Here is a 22,779-nt window from a genome sequence, read left to right as displayed (position 1 = left end):
TACCAAAATCAATAAACAAAGTCTATATCAACAGCATAAAAGAAATTTGGCAGCAGATCCAGCGGGTTTTAAAACCTTGGCAGGAGTTTAAAACCAATCAAAGCGAGTCCACTTTTTTTTTCAGGAAGGCATTCATTTTAATTGTCTCAACATACATTTGTACATGTATGGTGGGGGAAGAGAAATGTTATCCTCCATTTTCCCTTGCCTAATTCCAGCCCATTATTCATCATTAGCATTGGTTAAAGAAAAAAAAAAAAAAGTTCTTTATTTCAGGGAATGTGTTGAAAATCCAGTCATGCTATTCATTGTTTTTAAAGGCTAATCAGCAGCAGCAGCAGATTTGATAAAATATTTTGGATATTTTGTTGAAGTTTTAAACAAGCAGTTACTCTGATCGGTGATGGGTTTTGTAACTTCGTCACCTTCTTTCCCTCCTCTTCACCAGAGGCTTTTAGCAAACACTTAACTTTCCCTACAGCCTAATTTCTCTGCTGGTTTCCTTGAAGGCTGTCCTCTCCTGGGACAACTTTAGCAGACCAGCCCCTTCTCCACACAGGGTCCTCCACCATCGTTACGGCAGGATAGCACCGGGTTTATTTTCAGGTGCCTCAGTTTGTTGGATACTCAAAACAAGGGCATTCAAAGTGGGTTTACGGATTTAGACGCGAGCCCTTGGCTGCACCAGGCTTTGCAGCCCCGAGGGCAGGGCTCGCCTCAGGGCCGCCATTTGGGAGCGCTCACGCGCCTCCCCTCAGGGGCCGCAGGGCGGGAAAGCGGCCCCTGCGGGCCGCCGCCGGTTCTGGAGGGTTCTGGAAGGTTCTGTCCGGTTCTGGACGGTTTGGGGCAATTCTGGGCGGTTCTGTCCAATTCTAGGCAGTTTGGGGCAATTCTGGATGGTTCTATTCAGTTTTGGTTGCTTCCAGGTAGTTCTGGGTGGTTCCAGCCAGTTCCGGAGTGGTGGCTGACGCCTCTGGGAAAAGGTCTTGGAGAAAGGGCCCCAAAAAAGCCACCCAAACCAGCAGGAAACAGCCGAGGTGTTCTATATGGAGTGGTAATTCGTGTAGAGAAAATGGTTGGTATTAATAAAGAAGGGGGAGATTTGGGAGTGTGGCCATGGGGGTTGGAAAGCCCCGTGGTTGAGATAACATTAGACTCTTAATGATGAGGCCATCAGGAATGTAAAAGAGTTTAGAGGGAACAAAGAAGGGTGATTGAGGAGACTCCATGCAGTCTCAGGTTTCTTGTTCTCCAGCCATTAAGGCCTGGATGTTTCTGGGTGTTTGCTGTTGTTGTTACGTTCAAAGTTGTTTAACCAATGAAAAGTTGTTTGGAAAAGAACTGTGGAGAGAAGGGTATAAGAGGGGAGCCTGTCCTCAAGATAAAAAAGAAAAAAAAAAAAAAAAAAAAAGGAATGAAAAGGAACCGGCTAGCAGAATGGAGACCAGGACGGAGCAGGCACACTGATTGCCTCATGAAGATAGGTTCGGCCAGACTCAGCAAACTGCTCAGAGAAGCTCGTACTGAAAGTCGCTGGAATTGGGCGCACCGGAGCTGGAGAGAAGCTGGAGCTGAGAGAAGCGGAGCCTCACACACAACTGCCCCTCGCTGGTAAGCAGCTGCATTATGGGGAATCATACATCCTTAGGAACAAAGACTGTCCTGGTAACCTTACAGCTCATTCTCCTTCTATGCCTCCAGATAATTTAATGATGTATTTACCATCTTAGCATAACTGAGTAGAAGATCCTAATATAAAGGGTGAATAGAGGTGAAACTTGAACAGAGAAGTCTTGGAGGGAAGGAGGAGGGTGGACAGATGACTCAGGTGTTTTTAATCACAAGAGGAGGAGGACAGATGGCACTGAAGGCCTGGCCAGGTGTGCCTGGTCCCAGTTAAGAGTGTCTGGTCTCAGCACAGTGGAAGGGAATATTAGGATAGCAGGTAAGTGATTTTATTCAGATCTGATCTGACCATGCAGTGAGCAAGAGGAAGGTGCGGAGCCATGGAAGAAAGCCTGGATGAGAAGTGACCCACAGGTAATTCCAGGGCTCCTGCCTCCACTTGTGGAGTCGAGCTAAATGCTACTGATCCTGTGCAGGGCCTGACCCTGTAAGAGAGGATTGGAGCTGCAGGTAGCTCATTAAGGATTTGTTTCCTGCTTTTTACAATGGGTACAGTGTTTTGTTTGTTTGTTTTTTAATATATACATATATTTGTTAAAAGTGCAATGGATGATGGGAAGGGTTAGGCTGTTCCTTGGGCAGTGGCATAGCCTGGGATGCTGGAGGGGCCAAGAAACATGTTGAGGTGTTACTGTGGGGCAAGGAGGAAAGAATTGTTACCTGCCACCCTGCAGGAAGAAGTACATGCCTCCCTCATAGCTCTCCTTTTGCCTGCTCTCTGAGGTTTGAGGATAATTTCTCAATTGAAGGGGATTCAACTGTCACTTGTGTCAGGGAAGATTGAATTTTGATGTTATGTATATCGAGTATCTTACCTGTAACGGATATGTTGTCTTGTTTTCATGCCAAAATGAGAAAGACACAGATAAGTGCGGAGGTAAGAAAACTTGCATAGGCAAAAATAGGCTTGGTATTTATCCAGTGTGGGCAGAGCGCTGGGAACAACTGCATGTGAATTACAATAGATGTGTCAGTGCTTTCTTCGCTGTGGTTTCCTGGAACTCACAAGCTGTTTTTAGTTGGTGGTAATTTTGCCAGACTTTAATTGCTTGGGTTGATCTTTTCTACAAACACAGCCTTAGGCTCGTATTCTAAAATTCCTCTTATTTTAGTCAAGGCTGTTCACCTGTTTTTAAAAACAGGGCATTGAGAATACTGCTCTGAGCTACTGCACATCCTGAAAGATTCTGGAAGCTTGTTTCTGAGCAGCTTAGTTGGTGGTGGCTGTGGCAGCCAGCGTGTGGCTTTCTGCTTTGCTGTGCAAAGTCAGACTAAACTTGATGAAGTGTTAGGGGAATAAAGTTTGCGTGAGGTGGAAAGACCTGTTGGTTTTAGCAGGGAAAACCTCTGAAGAGGCGAAACCGTAGGAACACATGCTATCCCTTTCCATCTGTTAGCAGTACCTGCGGGTGCAGGGTTCGCTGCCACCAAGTGACTGCCTGGCCCAGGACTACAGCACTCGGTCAGGCTCTGAAAATGCTGCAGCTGCCTGCCCCAGGAGCCACCTTCAGTGCCCTGTGGGTCTGCATTTGTGGGTCCTGCTTGTGTTTGCATAGTTCCAGTTTTGCAAATAAAACTAGGCTTTAGTACTGGTGTGCCGTGACCTCTGAGTGCATAATACTGCAGTACTAATAATGATAGTTACTGTGATCCCGAGCTTGTGCACAGAGTTGCACTGGGGTCAGCTTTCAGCAAAGCTGCTCTGGTGCTAAAGTTCCTTTTTAAGATAGCTTGGACTGGAAAAGGGTCAGTCACTCACAGCTTCAGTACAGCATTTCGCTCTCAGAAGGGTTCGCTTGTGCTGTATCAAATAGGAAAACAGTTTGAAATATGCAGTGGATTTTGAATTATAGATGCCCAAAGCCTGCAGAAACCACTGAACCCCTCTCACTTATCATTTATAGCATCAGATCAAAATGCTTTGATTCCCCAGAGAAGGTCCTGAACATACCATGCTTAAAATTTAAAGACATCAGGAAGGTGTCCAGAGTCTCTATCTTCTTGCTTCTGTTCGTTACTGATTTGCTTGTTAACACTGGAGATGGATTGAACCGAACCCAAACACACTTGCACTGTGGATCCTAAGCGCCGTGTGCCCCGGGGTGGGATGGGTGTGCTAATTGCTGCCATGGGCTCCTGGCTGCCATCTCCTAGTGGGCTGGTTGTTCCAGATCAGCTTGAGCTGAGTGGTGCCAGCACCACTTCTGTAGCTGGAAAAGCTCCTGAAGGCAGGAATATGCAGACTGTACTCAGTGCCAGAACCAGAAAGATCCTCTGTAGGGCAGTAGGACTTTGTCTTGGATAGCGTTCCCCATATCTGTGGGTTCACTTGCCAGGGTTCTTGACTGCGTGCTTGTGGCCACCTGGGTGGCCTCTGAGGGCACATATTTCTATAAAGGGAGCAGATGAGAGAAAACTTAACCTAGCTTGAGGAGGGGGAGAGTGAATTACTTTCTGGAAAGTATGCAGAATGGAGGTGCTGACCTGACATTGCGCATCCTAAAGCTCTGAGCAACCCCATTGCACATCCTTGCTGACCCTGCTTTGAGCAGGGGTTGGACCTGGAGAGCTTCCGAGGTCCCTTCTTCTCTAAATGATCCTGTGATGCTGCATGCCTCCCAGAAGTTTCAGTTCCACATCACTCACCCTTTCTGCCACAGGCTTTGCATACTGAGTGGGACTGGTAACGAGGAGAGCTGGAAATGTAGCCAAGGTATGAGGGACTTCCAGCAGGTCCTGGATGTCCTGGCACCCAGACCCATGGAGCATCCCACAGCCTGTGTTTCCTTCTGCAGGGCCGGGTTCATAGCAGGGGTCGATAGTGAGAAGTTCCTGTGTTTCTCAGAGCCCTAGTAGGGAATGGGTTTCCTCTTTGGTACAGCCTCTCTTTCCTTTCCCTCCCATGTGCTTGGTCTGATATTGGCAATGCAGCTGGAGAAAGGCCTGCACGCTGTGATTATTACCTGCGATTAAACCCTGAAGGAAAAGGACAGCTTTTCCACATGGGATGCTGGTATCATCTGCTGTGAACAAAAAAAAAAAAGGTAAAAGTCAACCTGTTCAGGAGCAAATCAGTCTGGATATTTGTCACCCTTCCTGAATTCTAAATTCTGTCTTTGTGCCTGCAGTTTATTCGTTCCTTTAGTCCCTATTCATCCTCCCTCCTTCCCCCTTTTTAAAACTATTTTTTCAGATGCCTAAATGAGCGGTTTTGCAAAACACACAGTGTGTTTTCCTTATGTTTTTGCCCAGTCTAAGAATAAATTATAGCTTAAACTTGGGAATGCTACATCTGTCACTGGTTGTAAAGCGGCCTTGAAGAATTTTGCCTTGGCAAGCCATAATTGCTGATAACTGCTCCTTTTATGCAAATCTCGGCACGCGTGGGACTGCTAATGTGGTGGTGGGCTCAGCAGAGGCACGCAGCTGCAGCAGGCAGGACAGCTTCGCGGGCGCCGCTCTGCATTGCAATGGGATGCCCCAGGAAGCTGGTTTTTAAATGATTGTTAGGTTAGATATCTGTAAACAAGCTCTGTGGTGTTGAATCCAGTCCAGAAAAGCTGACTTGTTTAAGTTCCTCCTCATCCCTAAATTGGTCTTCAGCCTTTTTAAAAAAAGGCAAGGAAATTACCTTTTGAGCTGTGGTTGCTTTTATTGCCTGGCTCCCTTGCCTTTGGTGGTAAATACAACTGCAGAACGATCACGCTGCCTGCCAGCTCGGCTTGTGGAGCTCTCACTGAATTACTACTCCCATCTTACCTGCTGCTCCCTCATCGTGGGAGCACTTACTGCTTGGCAGAAGCTGGAGGTATTAAGTCGTAAGGCTGCCAGTCCTATCCTTGGCCTCCAGATGTGGTTAAGGTGCCGAGCGCGTGGCCTCACAGCCTCTGAGCTGCAGTAACCCCTGCCTACCCTGCAAGAAATAAGGTGACTCGACCTCTTTCTGCTCCTTCAGCAAAAGAGTGACTGCTTAAGGGGTGGTAGCTGGGAAGAGCATTAAGATAAGGCTTTGTGCTTTGCAGAACATCCTTTCGAGCAGTCTCTTCTTGCTTTCGTGCTTTGCTGAAGCATATTGCTGGGAACCTGACCACGTGGTTAGCAGGCTCAGAGACAGGTCCTGTCGCAGTAACATCTCTGAGCATTGTGTGCAAACCATTAGCTGGCATCTAGCTGCCGAGGTTTGCACTACCAAAACTGGAGTGATTACAGAGCACAGGGGGGCTCAGTGCGGCGCACGAAGCATATGTTCAATGCTACATAGCTAATAGTACAAATTGTAAAACCTGACTTATCTGGAAGGGTCAGCAAGCAAGGCAGCTGGGCAGCTGCCTGGCAGTTGTGTGGCTGTGTCTCTGCAGCCTCTTGTCAAAGGCTGATTCCAGCACGTGGATGCTCCGCTGGGGCTGGCACTTAGCAGACTTCTCCCCTTCCTCTTGCAGGGTACAACAGAGCTCCTGGTTGCCCTGCTGGGAAGGCTGCTGAGTGAAACTCCTGCACCATTACAACCACTTGTAACCTGGAGTATGACAGAAGACACTGCTGCAAATCCGTGTGGAGCAGTTGCCACAGGGAGGGAGGTGGGGAGCTCCCAGAGGAAGCCTGAAATTAGGCATCACCCAGATGTTCTGCATGAATCCAAGCCACGTGGTAAGCAAGCCATTTAAAAATACTTCAGGAGAGAGAGGCTATCCTTCCTTTTTACATGTGGTGGGGTAGTTTTGCTTGGAAAATGTGGTGGCACTTAATGGGGCACAAGGTAGCACTGACCAGGAGCAGCTCAGTGCGTGCATCTGCTGTACAGGGAGATGTGTTACCAGCTTGCACCCCTGGCTCCATTGGCATTACCAGCAGCTTGCAAGAGCGGAGGCAGTATTTTGTTGCTGTAGTTGAGTTTGGCAGGTACAGTTATCAATGCCACCATGTCTGTGTCTTCTCATTTATCTGTTCATGGCCAGGCTCCTCCTACTTTGTCAGATTTCACTTGGTGAAGAAGAAATAAGGTCTTGATGGTACTCTGGTGTTTGCAGGGAACATATTGGCCTGGGTAGTTCCTGCTGGCTCCTGCTCTGTTTCCATCGCCTGTGCTGCAGCGAGCTCTTTGCTCCTGTTTGCTGGCACACGTGTGTGTGATACCACTGCTGCAGGCCGAGCTGGGGTACAAAGGCCACAGTAAAACACAAATAGCACACCTTACTTTTCCCTGGCTCTTTGTGTCCATCTGGGGGGTGGTTTTCACCCGTCTGTTTATAGCACAGCTCTGTGAAAACTTTGGAGCAGAATTGCTGTACAGCAGCACGGCGTGCGGAGCAAGGATGGAGGATTAAGATTAAATTAGGATGTTACCCCCATCTGGTCCTTGTTCTGCCTGCAGTGCTTTCGGGGTTTGGGCCACTAACTTAGCTCTTGCCTGTGGAATTGAAAGAAGGTACAGGTCTTACCACTGCGCTGTTGCATCTGTCAGACTTCATACAGTGTGCCTTGCGTTCTTTGGAGGCAAGGTGCACAGAGTTTGAACCATGCCCTTGCAAAATATAAAGCAAAGGTGACATTGGGGTCATCCTTGTGAACCCTGCTAACGAACTGATTACTGCCTTTCTAGTAGCTAGAATAGCAATGGAGGAAAAAAATCTGTTTAAAAGCTTGGAGACAAAAATCCCCTGAAAGCAGGGTTTTCACAGGAAAGGCTGAATATGAGGTGAAATACATTTCACTGTGATTCTCTCCACTTGTTCTAGACATATAAATATCATATGGGTAGTCCATATTAATTTCCTAGGGGTCTTCATTATACATGTAGTCTGAGTAGACCAGGAATAGTTGGTAGGATTATGCCCATTAAGGAATGATGATACCCATTCTACAGATGTGCAGTATAGATTAACAGAAGTTCTGAGGTTATGGCAGTTTGGCATCCTTGCTCTTCCCAGCAATATCTCCCTAGCACAGGAATGTTAGTTCCCAGCATTTTGCTTGGAGACTAAAGGAGAGCATTAAGGGAAAAGGAGTATTTAAGCTTGACAACCAGAAATGGTGTCTCACATAGCTGAGAGCAGTCAGTGCCATCAGATGTCTTGGCTGGCAAGCACACAGCAAGATAAAGAGAACAATCAGATCTTTGTGTGGTTAACAAAACGGTCAGCAGTGAAAGGGGGAGGACTTGGGGGAATTTTGGAGGGACAACCCTCATGGTTAAGGCTACCAAACAGCTTGCAAAGGAAGAATGTTCCTTTGTAAGGAAGAAATTTCCCCCAACAGCTTTTTCTGCAGCACTTTTTTCACTCCTTTTGCTCTGGAGAAGCTGGTGTGTGTGCTAGCTCCACCAGTGTTTGTTCTGAGTCACAGTGGTGCTCCCTGGGCCTGGCATTTCAAAGCCTTGCACTGCTGCCTTTACAGCACGCGATATATTTGCCTGGAGGAAAACATTGCATGGGCATACACTGGTGTGTGACTCCAAAACGCTGCGTTTAATATTGTCTAAGACCCCTGCAAAATATTATGAGAGCAGATAGCACAGCTAGTCTGTTCCCCTGATAACCACGTATTCTTCAGCTAGCAGTAGCTCTGAGGCAGGTTACTGCAGGATGATGAAATTAAATAGTTTAAAATTCCTGGTGTAATCATTGATTTTTCCAGTCCTGGTTTGGACCAGGAAAGAAGGGAGGTGGGAGCCGTTGTGAGCTCCTGTGGCAATTAGCAGAACAGCCAGGGCACCCGTGTGTAAGTGGCGATTGCCTCTGAGCCCGGAAGATCACCACAGACCTTCCTGGGAGCTCAGTCCTGTCGCCCACGCTGTGTTTAGTGAAGAGGCTCAGTCAAGCAAAACAGAGGAAAAGATGCTCTCGATGGTGTAGCTCCCTGACTACAGTAGTGCATGTAATTACCTGGAAACAAATAGGACTGTAGATACCTCCCATAGTCACAGGCAATATTGAACAAGTGGTCTGCTTAACAGGGGCTGTACATACAAAACCATCAGCCTATTCAGCTACGTGGATGACTGGGCCCTTTTTATGTATATAAATCAGAAAATGTGTAGTAGGTTGTAAAATTTATGAGCACTTCAGCCCTTATAAATTTTTATCAAGTGTGGCCTTTAAAACCAAAGGTTTTTATTAGTATTACATGCACATTTTCATTATTGTTAACCCTCTGCTCACTCTTAGCGTTATGGAGGGAGTGGGAGTAGGGAGAGAAAATAAACCCTAAAGAAAAGGCAAAGAGAAGATTTAGTTCATTGGATGATAGTAGTGTAACCACTTTCAGGCCCACAGATCGGTGGACTGAGGCCTGATATTAAAGATTATATAATCCAGATGGGAAGAGTTTGGAGGAGAACATTCCCATTAAATTTTAACTGCCCAATGTAGTGTCACTAAACTAAAATGTGTATCAAATAAATCACTGTTTACTACAGCTAGATGGAAATCTAATGCTTTTTTTTTGGCCAGAATTTAACCCAATAAAGAATGTAAGACATGGTGATGTTGAAATATGCTGGCCTGACATTTTGAGGAACGGAGTAGTAATGTAAGCCTTAATTCTGCATCTTGTTGCTCCTCCTTACCTTTATCTGTGACTTGGATGTTGCCCAAAGGAGTACAGCCAAAGCACGTGCAGGGCTGGGGGGTGCCTGAGACCAGGTGGGGATGAAGCAATGTGGAGCAGGGCTGCAGGGCAAAGGCACTGCAGGTCTCCAGCGACCATGGGGAGAGTCACGGGGGTATGCAGGACATTGCATTCTCACAGACTTGTCGATGGGACACAAAACCGTATGCCAGTGCAGTGGGAGGATATCCATGCTCTGTTGCAGGCTTTGGATCAGTCCTCATTCCCAGGAGTGAAATTCACAGCATCATGGAGTGCATCATATCATAAAAGTTCATCATATGTTCTTATGCCTCTATTTTCCTCTCTTCCCATGCTTGCTTTTTCTTCTGCGGAGTAGAGTTTTTTTTTTTTTTTTTTTTTTTTTAAAAAAAAAAAAGGTTTAAACTGCTAGGATTATGTCCTATTACTTAAAGTGCTTGTTCTGCTACATGTACACGTAAATTTAATTATATTGGCCATATGAAAGATGCATGAATGTTCGGTTTTGGGAAGTATGCCAAGGATATCTTCTGCATGTGTAGCTGTTTGATGTAGGCTTGTGCATGGTAATTGAATTACTGATCAAGTACTGTATCAATGAAATAATCTTGGTAAATTCTGTGTACTTAAGTAACTATAGCCTTGAGGCTGTAGTAATGGGAGTAACCCTGTTACTGATTTCTGTTGTTGTTGAATATGCATATTTCATACCTTTTAATAAGAACGCCCTTTTCTAGCTGCTTCCGTGCCCTTCAGAACTCAGGTTTTTCTCTCAGTCACTTGAAGGGTTTTCCTGTCACTGCTTATACTGAGGGACTTCTCAGATGTCCTTCTCAGTCTGCGGCTGCCTTCCTCTTCAGCCACAGGGAATTGTGCTGCAACGCTGCTCCGGTTAAACGCTCCCTCTGCTTTCCCCCTCCCCATCCCACAGCCCTTGTGGGATAGGAAAATCAGGACATTCTCTTTTTCTTCTCACTGCTTTCCATACAAAAAGTCCTTACTCTAATTCTGCAGGGTTTTGTGGGAAAGTCCATTTACATCTTCATTCTTTCTGCTCCATCTGTCCTTATCTACCCTTCATGTTGTCAGGGAGACTTCCTGTTACAGGACAGGGACATGGCAGTTGCAAATATAATCCGTCCTCAATGTGTCCCGGGAGAATTATTCCAGGCCAGAAGTGTGCATTGTGCCAGATACAGGCTCACAGAGAAGTGTGTAACTCCTTACTTAATCTCTAACGGACAAATGGGACCAGGAGAAATGAGTCCATGAAGATACTGTTGTTATTATTATGGTTTCAAAAGTAATTAGTTTGTCTTCCCCCTCCTTTCTTGTATGTTATTTCTCTCCTCTCCACTAGGCTGCTCAGTAGGTAGGCTCTGGTCCAAGCTAACCTGGTGTTCTTCACAACGTCACTATCTAACTGCAGAAAAAAACATCTGAAGAAACACTGAGCGTCATCCTGGGATTACTCTCTGCAAACTGTTCTTGAAAATGCTCCCAGACAGCATAGGATGGCAAAAAAGCTCACGACTGTAAATCCATGTAGATAAGCTGCAGCCCTCTTCCATATGAGGGTATGTATGGTATGCAGTGGATAGACGGTAGATAGTGGGTAGAAGTTATTTTGCAGGCCTTCATTATGGAGTTGGTCCAAATCCCAAAGTGAGGTCTGAGCACTTTGCACTTTTCTTAGAGCAAAGCTGTTTACTTCACCCTTGTCAGTACTAGACATGACTTACAGTTTAAATGGCAATAAACTAAATGACTGATAAAGGTCATTCAAACTCAGTTTTGGACATAGGCATTGCACATGAATTCGTATGGTATGCCATTGGCAAGAAAAGTGGTCTTTAAAAATGGACCCAGAGCTCCTGTCTTGAAATGCATGATTCATGAAATGCACTTAGTCGATTCCTTTTGATATTGTAGAGACTGAAGATTTGAAAGAAAATGTCAGACTTCTTGAAATCATTCATTGTTCATTGCGCTATGCATTGTATTGTTACAAGTTGGATCTGATACATTCCTTTAGCAGCTATAGTCCCTGGTGGCATGTTCCAGCAATTTCTTCATGCTTTCAGGAGGTTTTCCAGTAAAACTGAACCTCAGCATATCATGCTCAAGAGATGTGGTGTGCAGAACCTGCCTTTGCTCAGCTGGAGCAACAGCGCTTGGGGATGTATTAAAAATTTCTCTTGGATGCAGCCGATGAGTGGGGAATTGAGTGACCACTCTTCAGGTTTCATGAGCAAAAACTTGCCAGTGGATGAGAGCCACCTGATCCCCGGTCACTGAAATAAATCCTTCGGGGACTGGAGTCTCCTGGCAAGAGGTGAGCAGGTCTTGGACTGCACAGCCTGGCTTAGGAGGGAGGAAGAACATCAGAGAGATGTGGTGAGGCCTCCACTTAGCATTGTGCTGCCGTGTCCAAGGGAGAATCGCACGCTTCACTTTGCATGTTGCTAATGGGTCTTTTTCAGCAGTTGCAGCTGCCATAACCAGAGGGTTGGGTTTTATTCTTTCTCTGGGATCTTGTTGCTTTTGTGTTCTTCATTTTTTTATTTTTTCTTTTCTTTTTTCCATTTAAATAAAAGAGGAAAAAGAAAAATCGAAATAAGCAATTACCAGACATTAGTATGCTTCCACTTGCTGCTTCTGTCCACATTTTTGAGAACTCAGATGCAAATCCCCCGCTAGCAAGAAGAATCCACTGTTAGTTCTTTGATCCCTATTAGGGCTGATGTGTGAAACAAAAGAGGGAGGAATGTTTGATTTTCTTGAACTTGGTTGACCCTATAAAAGAGACACTAGAAACAATGTCTTCACTAATAAACTGAACAAAAGTGATGTAAATACTTGCAAACACCAGTTTCTAGATAGAACAAACAGTTGCAGTGTTCAGCTTGCTTGATAACTATGAGGTGAGAAAAGCCAACATTTGACATCACATTCATAAAACTAACATCCTGTTTCTTGTCACTGATAGTAGGTAGTGCAGGAACTTAAATTTCAAACTTTTTTTTTTCCACCTTCTTTTTTTTTTCCCAAACAACTTTTTGTGGCATTCCACCTTGATGCAATCAAACTATAGTTTCATTTACTTCTTTTTAATGTTTCATATTAAGTAGAGCAACCAAGGAAGAAAAACAGCCATCTGAGGCTGTAGTGTATCACTCTTGGTCCACTCCTTTAAATCCTTGTTTTTTTCAAATCTTCAGATTATTTAATTGTGTTTTCAGGTCAGGATGCTGTTAGGACAGAACCTGCAGTGGTAGCTTGAGTGTGGAGGACACTGCACGTGACGGGATGTCTTGCTTTCCTTGACAAAGGTGCAGGCATGAGCCTCCCAAGCATCCATCAGCACGCGCCCTCTCCCTGCTTCCACAGACCTGCATCAAGTCTCTGTTTTCTCCTGCTGCTTGTGTCTCCCACATGTAAATGAACGCAAATTTCTTGCGAGGGAGCGAGAGGGAGCAGGCCAGCTGCATCACCAGCATCTCTAACTGCTGCGAGGATGCCTGACCTCAGAGGAACGTGTTGACTCAGAGCAGCTGGGGGCACAACCTAGCTCTCTGTGCTTTCTCTGTTTGCCATATTAACTTGATTCAGAGTGGCAAGGGTTATGGTTTGGGGACTGCTGCCTAAACACCAGGCAGAAGGCAGTAACAAAAATGCATTTATGGTTATTTTTACACAGTTTCGTGGCCAATGAAAATTTCTGAAGTCTGTATAATGCTTTTCACCCAGGGTCACTGATGTACAGATTCTGCTAGACCTTTAAAATCAGCAGTGCCTCAGGCTTAGTGGTGCTGTCACTTCCCTTTACCCCTGGCTTTTTCCCAGTCTCATACAGTTCAATACTTGCATCTCCCTCACCGCTGCTGTGCAATTTGGCTCCAGTTGCACTAAAGCCCTGAGGCCAATTCTTTATAAAAATCAGCCAGTAGTACCACTGGGTACTGTTAGTTAAAATGCAGCCTTGGCTAGCTTTTTGCCGCAAGAAAACATCCCTGTATGACCCGGACCTGCGAAAGGGTGGTTGTGCAGCTTCCCCTGGACTTCTGTGCCATCTGGGAAAGGGGAGTGAGACTACGCCAGACTTGTGCCCTCTTCATTGCCTCTGTCCTCTTGCTTGGAAGAGGGGTGGTGGCCCTTGCAGGTAGGCAATCTCGCTCCTGCAACAGGGAAAATAATTTTCTCAGTGTTAATCAGATTTTGAGTCCCTTTCGAGTCATGGGATGTAATTTTAATAGCACACAATTATCTGTTTTTAAAGATGCCTTTTAAACTATGCTTTCTCTAGAGGTTTTAAAGAGGCCTCCTAAAAGGCTGTTTTTTATTTTTAATAAAATGAAAGTTACCTTACACTCCTGAAAAGGCTCTGATTTCCTATTGCCTCCCACCTAGGGAAGATGGAGAAGAGATGCCCAAGAAGATGAGCTCTGTTTCCTCCTTTCGGAGCATGGTGAAGGACTGGATAGAGCTGGTGCTGCTGCAGCACCCTGTGCTGGCCTGCAGGGAACGTGTCCGTGTCCTGCGGTGGCCAGGCCACAGGGGCAGCAGAGATGGGCTGGTGTTAGACTGCCCTCAAATCATGGTGTACCTGTTAGGGTTTCCTAAGGGTCAGGATGTTTCCAGTGCACAAAACTGACACTGAAGATGTGTTAACTTCACTAACTCTTTTCAGACTCATGGCAGGTGTTTTAAAAAGGGAAATACATAGCAAAAATAACCAGTAATAAAGGAAAGAGAAAGGAAAGGAAGAAGGGCTCCCCCCACCACCCAAGAAGTTAAATTGTTCATGCAGAGCTATGAATAGATTTCAGGGAATTGCCCATTCGAGGGATCTGCATTATTCTGAAATTAGAAAAAGCAGTAAATGAGTTCGTTAAATTTCTTGGAGATTCTGTTGTTGTTCTATATGTTAATTTCAATTTCTAGTCTAATTAAAGTATTTAAAGTGCCGTAAAAGGAATTCTTGAAATGCTTTTCAAGGCATATTTAAACATTAAAGAAAACAAAAGGACAAACCTTGTGATGCAGCATGTCAGATTGTCTCAGAAGGAGTATTTCAAATAAGTGGTCATGTTTAGAAACCTGTATGAACAGCACCCTTCAAAAGCCTGTGGTAGAAAGGTAGTCCATGGAGATTGCTACTATAGAAAATATTGTGCTGCTGACGCTTGCTTACACTTTCCTCAGCAAAATGAGCTAATGAGACTGCTTCAGCTTTCTGTGCTCTTCTGAATGCTAACTTAATTGTTTAAAGCGTAAATAAGAGTGGGAGTGGTATTAAATAAACATGGTAAACAGTTTGGCTGTCCCTTAGGGAGTGGTTGCTACTGCAGTGTCCAAGTGGAGGTAATGGGCAGGTTTAGTGAAGGGAAGCTATCATCAGTGGTTTCATTTCACTTGGAGATTAATAACCGTACTTTCTATTCCCTTCTCGTAACATTAAAATTTAGTTACAGAAGCAAATAATAGTATGTTAATAATCTGTTTTTATGGGATAAAAAACCAGGAGAATAGAAGCTCAGGAGCAACTGTCTTGAGGTAACATGCAGAAGGACGCGGTTCCTAATGCAGATAGAGGGAAACATTTATTGGTTTCTTGACCCTAGAGCTGACTCAGTAGAAAAGTCTTGGCTATATACGTGCTTGTTTGTGTATATGTGTTCTTAATAAAATCTTCACTGATTCTATTCTCCTTGCAGTTGTGGACTGAAGACAAATATCAGTGATAAAATGAAGGTTAGCAATTTAATAGCTTCTTGCAGAAAAGATTTTGAGGTGAGTGAAATTAACAGTTATCTGAATGAGATATTTTGCCCATGAGGAGCTGAAAGCTCAAAAACTCTAATGTCACCCATAGGCACAGTCAGGATTTTCCAGAGTAGCAGAATTCATAATTTTGGGAACAAACAGAGCAAGTGGGAGCTCTGTGAAAACTCATGGAGATCTGAACTGATAGAGGGGCCAGTTGTGCAAGATCACGCTCTAGTCTCTAATTTACCAGGGAGATCAAGTGAAGTGCCAAAGGATTTTCTTTCTATTCAGTGGATGTGAAATACTTAGAGCTAAGCTAAGTTTCTGCTGGCTCTGAGGGTACAGGGACAAAAAGTGGGAAATTGTAACAGCAGCTGGACTGGGACAGATCAGAGGTACCCCAGAAAGACACAGCCTGCAGAATTTGAGTGATGCTTCATCCATCTGGGACAAAAATTGTTACTGGAAAAAAATATATTACCTGTACCAAAACAGTGGCTCGCAGAGGATAGTAAAGGCAAGTGTAAAACTGGTTTAACATATGATATGAGATGGTTAGCAGGAGAGAGTTCTGTGTGAGGCAGGGGCTGGGGAGCAGACACTAAAGGTGGATGCTGCTCCAGGCCAGGACTTGGTCTCTGACACCAGACAGTGCTTTTCTTTGGGTGACTCCTCCAGCTCTCTGGCTGCAGCTCCCCACTCTCACTTGCTCAGACTGTCATCTGGTACTGTAAGCTGCTTTTTGGGAAAGAGAGGAAGCAAATTCTTCAAATATAAAAGAAAGCAGAAATGTCCTGCGGCTTCCAAACATTTGTGCTGTGCCGTATGGGAGGATTAGTGCTGTCTGGGTGTATGCCACCAACTGGTGTTTTTACTTTGTTTTTACATTTGTTTTTCTGAGTGTGTGAGCAGGCTGTGACTCCTGGGAAGCAGTGCTGCCTTGTTGGCTTTGGGTTACAGCTTTGGGAGATACAGGCCTGTGTGAACAGCAGGAGTGCTGCTTGTTCTGGCTGTAGTTTGTTTTTAAGATGAGGTTATCCCAGGAGAGGCAAACACTGATACGGGCTGAAGTTTCTTCAAAGAAAGACTGGCTTGTATGTGGCTGGAAATGTGGGTTGGTGTAGTCATGTAACATGTTTGTGTGTGAGGAGTCTGCTGTGCTGTATCTCTGTTCGCAGAACCGTGTCTGCTACCAGCTGAAAGACAGGCAGCATTTGTAACACAAGAAGGTATGAAACTGGCTTAAACTGACGTGGCTCTTAGCCCATAAACTCGGATATGAATTAAAAGCAAAACTTGGAGTATTTTAGCATGGTCAGGCCTACGGTTTTACTAAGAATTTTAGGACTGCTGTAATAGAGGCAATGTCAAGGGGCTAAATTTTCAAAAAGTGCTCTCAATGTGTCCTCTCAGTTTCACTATTTAAAAACTTCTCTGTTTAAAATGCTTCTTGAATGAGGGTCTCAAAAGATTCGAAAAAAATTCAAAGTAGCAAAATTCTCAGTAATGTTTTCATCATTTTAGGCAACTCCAAATCTCCGGGGTACTATAGTTACTGCTCAGGTCTAGGTCCAACCACTGATTATCTGGATTCAGTAACTGCAGATCAATACAGTATGTGGCTCTTGCGCATTATTGTGCTGAATAATAACAGTTCATAATCTGTATAGCTCAGTTCTCTATTTTGTGGCTCTAAAAATTAATACAGCTTTCTGCTCAGTAAATGCTATCATCACCTTCTAGTTGTCAGAGTAGTTTATCTGCTACTAGAGTAGGATACATGCAGAAATGTTATTAAAAATCTGGCATCTTCAAAGAGAACCACAGAACAAATGTAATGACAGTCATAAGCATTTGATATTTTCAATACAGCCTTCACAAATAAGCTGCTCAAACACCATTTTGCTGCAAAACTATAAATGTTATGAAGTGCAAACGTTACATCTCTAAGTAATGAAAGGGAAAAACAGAGAAAAGAAGATAATCAGATCCGGCAACGCATGTCAGATAAAACATTAAAAGGATTATACATCAGCTGTATAATAAATCCTATTTATTAAAGTTTTAGATAAATAGCCTGGCCCAATATGAGCTAACTGGGGTCTTAAAACACATCTGAAGTTGTTTGTTTTTTTTCCTGTCTGTATGACACTTAATGAGAGTGTAGCTGCTTTTTATAAATATCTCTCAGCAGGCTATCAGTAAAGGGCCACGGTATTCGAATTTGTAGTTGTGGTGTCCCTAAACCCATCCATAACATCGTCTACCACTGTCTGCCACGTGCCTTGCTTGCCTGCAGAGTCCCTTAGCCATTCATGACCTCTTAGGGAGGGATCCCTTGCCTGCAGCAGGCTCCTTCCTTGGGAGCCCCATTCTGTATAGGGTAGCAAAGCTGCACCCAGGGAAAAAGAGTCTGAATTTGTTCAGAGCCTCTTGGATAACAGCAGACCAGAGAAAAACAAAAATCCCTATCTGCAGAAAGCATGCAGCTGAGCAAATGGCGTTTACAGACTCTTGTAGCCTTTCTTCGTGGTTTCAAGCTTGAAAAGAAGCGTACAACGTTATTTCAGTGTGAAGTAAGAGAGACCTTTCCTTTCCAATGTGGTCTGCATATCTGTTGGCTTCATATAAAATGCTAGGCGCAAGTCTGTAAGCCTAGTGGGAAGGGTTTACTACTGAAAGGTTGTAAAAATAAAAGGATTCGTAAAGATTCTGTCCTCTCATGTGAACTCACTGGCTTTGTGATCGATGTGCTTTACTTTCACGGCATGCTGTAGTGATTTGTAAACATTGGGATTGCTTATTGGATCAAGGCCCATCAATTTTTGCCAGATGAAATGAGAACTGAGCAGGTTTCGGCCAGTCCTTACTAGGAGGTGAAGGGAGTTCTATGTGCAGTCCTGTTACCTAGCCGGGCAGAGGGCTGAAGTGGTAGGACTTGGTCCTGCCTCCCCTGAGAAGAGAGCAGCCAAAGGCCCTCTGCGAGGAGCTCTGCTAGCCCATTTCCCTCTCCCAGTTAATTACTGGGAGAAAGAGAAATGACAAGAGCTGCGTGATGTTTAACTCTAAACTAACTGGCTAGGAAGCCTGCCGTCAGTTTGTCCTGCATTCTCCGTGTATTTTCTTGACTGCTTTATCTGGTGATGCTTAGTATTCTTCATTCCTCTGTCATCTGATCTGTTGGATGATACTAGCAGACATCAAAAGCGAGGATTTTCTCTCAGAAACCCTATCGAGGACAGCACTGGCTTGATGTGGCAGAAGCAATAATCTCTGCATCTGCTGGCGCGCCAGGAGAACTCTCTTATCAATTAGTCCGTCACTTGCAGCTTTGTGCTGGCTTCCCAGCCCTGCGGCATGTGCTGGTAATAGCAAAGTAACGATGGAGATAACTCTGCTTTCTGCACTGGTAAGGTTGTTTTGCTGTAACTTTCTCCCCCTCTGTATTTCTCTGCACCCGTTTTCTCATCATCTGTACAGCTCTTTGGACAAGGACCATCTTAGAATTGCACAGAGGGCAGTGGTCATATGCTAAGAGCTGGGTGAAAATCACTACGGTGGAGCTTAAGTGTTGACATGTGCAGGGCTTCTGTCCAGTTAAGTAGTCCCAGTCCCTCCTTGTTTAACACACCACACGGTACAAACAGTCTTAATCCCCCACTTAGCATGCAGGTGCAGGAGTTTTGCTGCCTGGGTCTTGGTTCTCTTTCTGATGGAAATGGCCACGTCCAAATACACAACACAGCTGTAGCAGAGGCCAGGCAGGTGTCCCTCTGAGTGTTTCTGCCTGGAGGACAGCAGGACAAGGGTGGGCTGCGTTGTGTCCCTGCATGAGGTGCTTGGAGAGGCAGGTGGGCTGCTGGCGCATCCTGGGCAGTGTCCTCCAGCCCCACTGGTGCTGGTCCAGAAGCCCTTCCCTGGGCATTAGGGATTGGAGGGGAAGGAGACCGGCACCCTGCTCCTCCCTGCAAGTGCCTCGTGTTGGAAGGGCTCAGGGGGTGTTGGGTGGCTGCGTGGCAGAGAAGGGCGGTCATTAATCCCAGCCGTAACAGTAGCATCCATTTCTATTTTGAGCAAAGAGATATATTGAAAATAGATTTTTTCAGCTTTTAGAAAATTGGCCAGTTTTCTGACCCGTCCCTGGACAGTTACAACCTAGTAGCTGTTTTTTGTGGCCTTCTTAGAAGTAGCCTGGTCCTACCCCTGGTTTCACTCCCAGGCAGCTGAAAACCGTGGCTGTCAGCCTTGCTGCATGTGAGAACAGGATTTCTTCGTAACTGAAAACAAGGGGCTGGAGGCCTGGGACTACAAACTGGCCTATTTAGAGTGTACTGAGCTCCCTGAAAAACAGTGTTTTGTAGAGTTGGTCAATAATAAAAAAAGCCCCAGCATAACACTATTAACTGCCGCTTGGAACTGAGCATTATGGGTTGCAGTCTAGACAAGCTCGCAGACTTCCCCAGATCAATCCCATTCAATTCCATGCTGTTTTACAATGATTCTTGTAGTTCCCACAGATTTATGTGTTTAAATCCTTTTTCAAAACACATTAAAAGCTGAGCTCAGCCTGGGTGAAGGTAGACAGAGTTCCCACTGGAGTTTTTAGTAAGTACATTGCCTTGGCTTACAGGCCTGTCTGCAGGAAAGTGCTGCAAAGCGTTCAGCCTGATGCGTATAATACTAGAAGTGCCATGGACGGGATTCTCACAATAAACACACGTGTCTTGGGATGGTTTCCCCGTCTCGTTCCAGGTAGAGAGCCAATCAGGTCAACATACTGCTTGTTTTCTTCTTTACACTGGAAGCGTTGGCACAACGTGCTCGTCATGTAGGCTGGCAGGGGTCATCCCTGCTGTGTGGCGGGGAAGCTCAGGCTGCCTGCACACAGGTTGCTGTTTCATCCCCTCTACAGCTTTAAGGACATTGATGCTGGCTAAACATGTCCAGTGGAGTGCTGGATATTCCGTGATGATCACCAGGATTTACACAATCCTTTCTAGAACACCTGCATTTAATGTCTTATGTATAACACAATTCTAGTAATGCATCTTTGTCTTATTGTCTAAAATGCATCTTTTTTGTTTTATTTGCCTATTCTGCGGTGGTAACACTATTTCAGTTCTCAAAGCAGCAGGGTGGCTGGCTCTCTTTACTAGAAAAGCAGGTATTTGAGGAAAAGTCCTGCGTTCACTGGCTGCCCTGTACCCTTGGCAATTCAGCCCATACTCCTTGCCAGCCTCTGGCCAAAGTTAATGCAGCTCCTCCACTAGCTAGTGCAGACTTGCTGACAGGGAAGCTGAGGTGAGGGCAGTCCTCCCAGAGAGTGTTCCCTGGGGCTGCATCAGTGTTTTGTCTTGTCCCATCTGTACCAGCGCTGTCCTGTTGCATTGTGTGGATGCCTGCTACACTAATTACTGGAGACCAGAGCTCCTATAAAGGTCCTCATTTGCTTTGGGACTGGAAAATCGTCTCTCTGGGATACAGTGCAAAGCACTGCCTCAAAGGCAAGCATGTTATTTCAAGATGGAGAGGCTCAAAGCCCGCTGTGAACTCAGATGGCCACGTTCTGTTCATTGGAAAGGAAAGTGGGAGAGGGGAAGAGAGACTCTGGTTGGCAGCTTTGAATGGCTCAGCTTAAAGTCCTGCTAATGAAATGGGTGGCATCTGTCGGCGTGGAAAATAAGAATTTTATTTTTGAACTAGCATTCTTTGACTAACATAACATGTGCTTCCAAACCTTTTTTTTTTTTAATTTTTTTCTGAATAGCCAAATAAAGTGGCATTTCCCAGGAACAAGTGCGACTTTCTCAAAGTTCTCATGTTCTTCATATTTTCAGCCTATTTCCCCTTTCAGGCCTGTATTATTTGTCAGACTTGTCTCGAAGCCTTTCTCTGTCTCAGATTCTCTGTGGTAGTAGTACAGTTATTAACAAGCATGGTATTTGTTTGTGTGTGAAGCTTGAATGCCTTCCTGGCATGGGAAAAAGCTCTGCCCCGAGGAGTTCAAAGACTAAGACTAGAAAGGCTGGACTATGAAGATAAAAGACTGTTAGTCATTTCAGTGTTACAGCCTGACTCGTGTGACCAGATTATATTCTCCTGCAGTTGCAAACCTCCTGCTTGGCCTTGGACAGGTGATGCAGATCCAAATTGTCACAGATAGGCAGACAGCAGTGATGTGGGCATTATATAGCCCCACTCATCTCTGTAAGAGGACTCTGCTCCTACCTTCTTGGAGCACTTCAGAAATAAATAGGTTTCATATAGCCAGACCTCCAGATACTGTAGCAACAAAGAACAGATGAACGGCATTAGCTGGCATCAGGGAAAGGGAATCTCCTATGTGAAGGACCATCATTTGTTGCAAGCTGGAATTAATTTTTAAAACACAAGAGAGGTGGTTATGCTGCGAGCTCCTTCACAAAGCAGATTGGCATGTATTGAACCTCTGCTGGCACAGCTGAACAGCTTCCTCAGCCCGACCTTCCCCTCTGTGCTGACGGATTAGCTCTTGCAGTCGGTGCAGGGGTTTTGTACCACATCAGCCGGCCAGACAGAAAGAGGAGATTGCAAAAAAAGTGGCAGAGGTATGAAGAAGAGAAGCTCAGGTAAGACATCAATACAAGACATGCTAAGGAGGGAGATGAAAAGGAGACCCGTAACTTTAATCCACAAAGAAGCTTTGTGAGGTGTTCGAGTATGTAGTCCATGCTGTATATTCAGCAGAGGTAAAATCTTTTTCTGCAATCCTCTGTATTTCAGTGATTGCCTCACTGAATTTGGGTGGGTGTAATGCTGTGTTCCCTGCCAGTCAGCCTGGAATTGGCCATCTATCCACTGGAAAATGACCACCAAGCAACAGCATTGTCTTTCCAAGCTAGGGGGACTGCCTGGGCTTTGAATTCGCATGACAGGCAAGATGCCCTTTTCTTAATCAGGCAGCCTCCAGAAGGAATAGGGTTAAAATGAAGGCCAAACATCAGGGAGTGAATATGTTCCTTTCCTGTAATACAGTCTGTCCTGCAAATCTCTTGGGGTGAATGATAGACAAAACGGGCAACATAATAGAGCAGTAAAGGACTACTTAACCCAAGTAAAGTGGCAGAGCAAGTAGGTCCAGGGCTCATGCTCTGCATTTTGCATGTATACGGAGAATCATACCCTCAGGACTAGCAGGAATAGCATGTAGGAGATGTATCAGTATTACAGTGTTCCTCTGAGCGTCCAAAGACTGCCATACATTGACCACACAGCTGGGTAGATGCTGGCCGTGGTGAGTACACTGGAGGGGGCTGTGGAAGTTGCCATGGACAATTGGTATGTACAGTGCACTGTTCCCTCTTGTCCTCTGTCCAACAGCTCTGAGAATTAAATGGTTTTAAGCAATCGCCTGGTCTGTAACAATTGATTAAGCATTTATTAAAACATTTATTAAGCATGTGTTACCTCTTCGTAAACCATTTATTAAAGGACTGCTTGTGCACTGTGTGTGTGGTACTGTTGCTCTCCATATACTCCAGCGGAGTTCTTTTGGGCGTAAAGAAGCACAGATGATAAAACGTCTCATTATATATTAGCCACATACATCTGGGTTGTTTCTTCTACAAGGAAGACAAGTAGCAGAACAGAGTGGTTCAAAGAAAATGTGCCTGCAGCAAGCTGTCTCAGAGAACATTTTCTGTGAAAGGGGCCTTCAGTTTCCATTTTAGTGCAGCATGTGTATGCAGTGAATGAAAT

At 45.0% G+C, this 22,779-nt stretch overlaps 1 protein-coding gene across 2 annotated transcripts in view; it reads left to right on the top strand.

The window, feature by feature from the left end:
• The first annotated feature begins 1,410 nt into the window (after positions 1 to 1,410).
• The window catches only part of LOC137858507 (uncharacterized), a 100,447-nt gene continuing 79,078 nt past the window's right edge, over positions 1,411 to 22,779 (top strand). Inside the window, exons 1-3 of one of the 2 annotated variants that reach the window (XR_011097792.1) lie at positions 1,411 to 1,611; positions 6,126 to 6,333; positions 14,991 to 15,066. The gene's annotated coding sequence lies outside the window, so the exon portion shown is untranslated. The remainder of the gene's footprint in view (positions 1,612 to 6,125; positions 6,334 to 14,990; positions 15,067 to 22,779) is intronic. The other variant, XR_011097793.1, reaches the window with a different exon arrangement.

Source organism: Anas acuta, chromosome 6 (genome assembly GCF_963932015.1).
Source record: "Anas acuta chromosome 6, bAnaAcu1.1, whole genome shotgun sequence".
Classification (NCBI taxonomy): domain Eukaryota; kingdom Metazoa; phylum Chordata; class Aves; order Anseriformes; family Anatidae; genus Anas; species Anas acuta.
The sequence above is the reverse complement of the archived record's forward strand: the minus strand, read 5'-3'. Positions and strand labels throughout refer to the sequence as shown.